Source organism: Triticum urartu, chromosome 7, assembly GCF_003073215.2.
Source record: "Triticum urartu cultivar G1812 chromosome 7, Tu2.1, whole genome shotgun sequence".
In the NCBI taxonomy this organism is placed as follows: Eukaryota; Viridiplantae; Streptophyta; class Magnoliopsida; order Poales; family Poaceae; genus Triticum; species Triticum urartu.
The window spans coordinates 412,542,017-412,548,016 of NC_053028.1; positions in this window are offsets into that span (position 1 = coordinate 412,542,017).

The following is a 6,000-nucleotide window of genomic DNA, read 5'->3' on the forward strand; positions in this document are numbered from 1 at the left end:
ATGAAGCCCACATGAATAAGCTTCTATTTAAAGAAGCCCCCAAGTTTAATGAGCATGGATAGCGCATCACTTTATGAGCCTTTAGAGGCTATAAGAGAGAGAGAGAAGAAGATAAATGTAAGACGGAAAATATAAAAAATGGACAGAAGAAGGAGACGAACACAGAATCCGACGCTAGGCATAGAATCTTCGGAGATGGGCTGCATTCCATGGGTTTGGCTTGAGTCGGTTATCCGATGCATCCCGCAGGCGGTACGCTCCACCAGTCAGGACTTGGTCAATTATGAAGGGACCTTCCCACTTGGGCTTGAGTTTGTCCTTTTTCTTGTCCGGTAGTCGTAGAACTAATTCGCCAACGTTGTAATTTTTGGCTCATACTTCTCTGCTTTGGTATCTTCGAGCCTGCTGTTGATAGAATACGGAACGGGTTTTTGCCATGTCGCGCTCCTCCTCCAATGCGTCCAAGCTGTCCTGCCGATCGAGCTCGGCTTCTCTTTCTTCGTACATGCGCACTCGAGGTGAGTCATGAATTATGTCGCAAGGCAAAACTGCCTCTGCGCCGTACACCATAAAGAATGGTGTGTATCCGGTGGTGCGATTCGGCGTGGTCCATAGCCCCCAGAGTACGGAGTCGAGCTCCTCTACCCAGTGCGTGTTAGATTCCTTGAGGGACAGCACTAATCTGGGTTTGATGCTGCTCATGATAAGACCATTTGCACGTTCGACCTGGCCGTTAGTTTGTGGGTGATAGACGGAAGCATAATCGAGCTTGATGCCCATGTTTTTGCACCAGAGTTTTACCTCGTCGGCCGTGAAGTTTGTGCCGTTATCAGTGATGATGCTGTGGGGGACGCCGTAACGGTGTACAACCCCGGATATAAAGTCTATCACTGGTCCGGATTCGGCCGTCTTAACCAGCTTGGCTTCTATCCATTTGGTGAATTTATCCACCATGACCAGTAAGTATTTTTTCTTGTGGGTTCTGCCTTTAAGGGGTTCAACCATGTCAAGTCCCCAGGCCGCGAAGGGCCAAGTAATGGGGATGGTTTGGAGGGCGGTGGGTGGCATATGGCTTTGGTTTGCAACGAGCTGGCAACCGGTGCGTCGTTGGACTAAATCCTAAGCGTCTGCCCGGGCCGTCGGCCAATAAAAGCCTATACGGAAGGCCTTGCTTACAAGGGACCGGGCTGCAGCGTGATGACCGCCGAGTCCGGCATGAATTTCAGCCATGAGATTCCGCCCCTCCTCTTCGGAGATGCACCTTTGAAGGACTCCGGTAGTGCTTTTCTTATAAAGCTCCCCCTCGTGGACTCTGTAGGCTTTGGATCACCGCACTATGCAGCGTGCTTCATTTTGGTCCTCGGGGAGTTCCTGGCTAGTAAGGTAGGCGAGGAATGGTTCTGTCCACGGGGTGATGACGACCATTATTACGTGGGCTGAAGGTGTTATTTCATTGGCAGAGCCTCTGATTGTGTCAGAATGTTCGGTGTCGGGCAGTGCGGTTGGGTCCGGGCTGTTATTGTTTGGCTTCCCTTCCCATGCTAAGGATGGCTTGAACAGCCTTTCCAAAAAGATGTTGGGGGGGACTACATCGCGTTTTGCGCTGATGCGTGCCAGGACATCTGCCGCCTGATTATTTTCCCGGGCTATATGGTGAAATTCAAGCCCCTCGAACCGAGCTGACATTTTTAGGACGGTGTTGCGGTAAGCTTCCATTTTTGGATCCTTGGCATCGAAGTCTCCATTTATTTGGGATATTGTGAGGTTCGAGTCCCCGCGCACCTCTAGGCGTTGGATGCTCATGGATACTGCCATCCGGAGACCATGTAAAAGGGCCTCATATTCGGCTGCATTGTTGGAGTCCGTGTACATAATCTATAGTACGTATTGAACTGTATCTCCTGTGGGGGACGTCAAAACGACGCCAGCCCCCAGTCCGGCCAACATCTTGGAGCCGTCGAAATGCATGATCCAATTTGAACATGTGTCGTACTCTTTAGGGAGTTCGGCCTCCGTCCATTCTGCGACGAAGTCGGCCAAGACTTGTGACTTGATGGCTCGTCGTGGCTTATAAGTTATGTTGAACGGGAGGAGCTCGATGGCCCATTTCACAATCTGGCCCGTTGCGTCATGGTTGTTTATAATATCGTTTAGTGGTACTTCCGAGGCTACCGTTATTGAACACTCTTGAAAGTAGCGTCGTAGCTTCTGGGATGCCATGAATACCGCGTACGCAATCTTTTGATAATGCGGGTACCGTGATTTGCAGGGAGTGAGGACAGTGGACACATAATAGACCGGCTTTTGAAGGGGGAATTTGTGTCCGTCCGCTTCTTGTTCGACGACGAGCACTGCGCTTACAACCTGATGTGTTGCTGCAATGTATAATAGCATTGGTTCGCCAATGATTGGCGCGGCCAGGACTGGGTTTGTTGCCAGTATGGCTTTTATTTCGTCAAGTCCGGCCGTGGCTGCGTCTGTCCATTTGAAGTGTTCGGTGCGCCGAAGGAGGCGGTAAACGGGTAGGACCTTTTCTCCCAAGCGGGAGATAAAGCGGCTTAAAGCCACCACGCATCTAGTTAACTTTTGTATTTGTTTGAGGTCCTTTGGGATATCCAGTTGCGAGAGAGCTCGGATCTTGGCTGGATTTACTTCAATTCCTCTACCGGATACAATGAAGCCCAAGAGCTTTCCGGCTGGAACGCCGAAAATGCATTTTTCCGAGTTGAGCTTGAAGTCGTATGTTAGGAGGTTATCAAATGTGAGCCTCAAGTCGTCTACTAGAGATTCAACATGTCTTGTTTTGACGACCACATCATCTACATATGCCTCCACTGTTTTGTCGATCTGGCTTGCCAGACATGTCTGAATCATGCGCTGATATGTTGCACCGGCGTTTTTGAGCCCGAAGGGCATTGTGTTGAAGCAGAATGGCCCGTATGGTGTGATAAATGCCGTTGTGGCTTGGTCTGGTTCTGCCATCTTGATTTGATGGTAGCCAGAATATGCGTCGAGGAAACACAACGAATCGTGTCCTGCGGTAGCGTCGATAATTTGATCGATGCGGGGGAGGGGGAAGGGATCCTTTGGGCAAGCCTTGTTAAGGTCTTTAAAATCAACACACAGGCGCCAGGATTTGTCCTTCCTTGGTACCATCACCAGGTTTGCTAGCCAGTCCGGATGTTTTATATCTCTGATGAATCCGGCCTCCAATAGCTTTGCTAGCTCCTCTCCCATGGCCTGTCTCTTAGGTTTGGAAAAACGTCGAAGAGCCTGTTTGACAGGTTTGAATCCTGTTTGGATATTTAAGCTGTGCTCGGCCAGCCTGCGTAGGATTCCTGGCATGTCTGAAGGGTGCCAGGCGAAAATGTCCCAGTTCTCTCGTAGGAACTCTCGCAATGCGGCGCCGACATCATGGTTTAACTGTGCCCCGATGGAAGCTGTTTTATTGGGGTCCGTTGGATGGACTTGGAATTTGACTATTTCATCCGCCGGTTTAAAGGAGGTGGACTTGGATCTTTTGTCGAGTACCACATCGTCCCTATTCACTGTAGAGCGCAACGCAGTCAGCTCCTCAGCCGCTAGGGCTTTGGATAGTGCCTCGAGGGCCAGTGCGGCTGTCTTGTTTTCGGCGCGGAGTGCTATGTCCGGATCACTAGCGAGAGTGATGATCCCGTTAGGCCCGGGCATCTTGAGCTTCATGTACCCGTAATGGGGTATTTCCTGGAAGATTGTAAACGCTTCCCGCCCTAGTAGAGCATGATAACCGCTGCTGAACGGAGCCACCTGGAACATGACCTCTTCGGACCTATAATTATCCGGCGTGCCGAACACCACATCTAGTGTGAGTTTTCCTATACAGCACGCTTCCCGACTAGGGATTATTCCTCTAAAGGTTGTGCTGCTTCGCTCAATGCAGTTCCAGTCTATTTCCATTTTTTGAAGAGTCTCCTCGTAAATGAGGTTCAATCCGCTGCCGCCGTCCATGAGTACCTTGGTAAGACAAAAGCCGTCCACTATTGGACTGAGGACCAATGCGGCTGGTGCTCGGGCTGTTCGGAATTTAGGTTCATTACTGGCGTTAAAGGTAATAGCCGTGTCGCTCCATGGGTTTATTGTTGCTACTTGGTAGACTTCGGCAAGGCTGCGGAGTGTCCTTTTTCGCATATTATTTGATGCGAAAGTCTCGAAGACTGTTAATACCGTATTGGTGTCTCTGGGGTGGCTTTCTGTGGCCTCCGGAATTAGGAGATTTTTGCCGATTTTGGCCACCTGCCGGAGTATCCAACATGCTCTGAGGCTGTGAGTTGGTGTGGCGTCCTCTGTACTGTGAATTTTACAGGGTCCATTAAGCCACCCTTCCTGTACGGTTCCATGCCCTGTAGAGGGTTTTTTCTTTTTAGTGCTTGACCCGGGTGACTGGTGATGATGCACCCTTTTGTTTCGGACTGGGTTTGTAGTCAGGGCCGGATTGTCCCAAAATTTTATTTCGGTTTTCCAGGCGCTTTCCATCACACAGTACTTTCGTACAATGGACGCCAAGTCAGCGAAGCGTGTAATATCACGGCGACTTATGGCATTGAGTATTCCCTTGTCCCTGCAACTATTGCAGAAGATTGAGATTGCGTCTTCCTCGCGGCAGTCCCTTAGCCTGTTCTTGACCAGGAGGAATCTGGCCCAGTAATGATGTACTGTTTCATCGGGTTCTTGCCTGATTTTGGATAGATCGCTTATGTTGGGGTGGGTGGTTGGAATTAAATCCGAAGCCTCACCCCATCTAAGGCTCAGAGGCCGAGGAATTTCTGAACTCGAAAATTTGGATTCCTGGATGTTGTCTAATGAATCTAGCCTGTCGCCTGACTCTAAGTTCAAGTCTTGAGTGATATCCTCCCCTCCGCGGGTATTCGGCTTGGAGGGATTGGGAATCCGGACGTAGCGAGTCCTTAAGATAGATGAAGGGTCGCCGCACTGTCCCTCTACCATGGCAACGTGATGGGTGACTTGGGGAGAGTTAATCTGGTCGTAATCCGTAGCAACTCCCAGGGCGGCGAAGCGATCCAAGAGCTCGTTTATGGAGGAAGCTCTATTGGATCTAACTGCTCGGCGAGTTCCGAGTTGACATGAAGATTGTTTTCGATGGCTTGAGAGGTCATCGTCGGTGCAGAAGCCGAACAGGCGGTCATAAGAAAGCCACCTAACCGGAGGGTTTGGCCGATAGCCAAAGCTCCCTTAGCAACGGTGTCGTCTTTAAAGATGGGGCGAGGCATCCTTCCTAATGGCGACGACACATAGGAACTCTCGGGTAGGGGGTCCCGAACTATGCGTCTAGGCCGGATGGTAACAGGAGGCAAGGGACACGAAGTTTTACCCAGGTTCGGGCCCTCTCGATGGAGGTAAAACCCTACGTCCTGCTTGATTAATATTGATGATATGGGTAGTACAAGAGTAGATCTACCACGAGATCGAGGAGGCTAAATCCTGGAAGCTAGCCTATGGTATGATTGTTGATGTGTATGTTGTCCTACGGACTAAAACCCTCCGGTTTATATAGACACCGGAGAGGGTTAGGGTTACACAAAGTCGGTTACAATGGTAGGAGATCTTCATATCTGTATCGCCAAGCTTGCCTTCCATGCCAAGGAAAGTCCCTTCCAGACATGGGACGGAATCTTCAATCTTGTATCTTCATAGTCCAGGAGTCCGGCCGAAGGTATAGTCCGGCCATCCGAACACCCCCTAATCCAGGACTCCCTCATTACCAGTGAAGAAAACTACTGTCCACGCATCCTGGTCGCACTTCCTGTCCTTCACTTGCGGTACACTACCCTCCCTTAAGTGAACAACCACACATGCCCCAAATTATCGGAAACGTGTGAGAGTGTGTACAAATAAAGAATTTTAATTTCAATTATCGAAAAGGTTTGAGAGTATGTACAGTTTTCCCTCTCTAATAATTATGGTTTGTTGTGTTCGGCCTAAACTTTGTCAAACTTTGCAAAG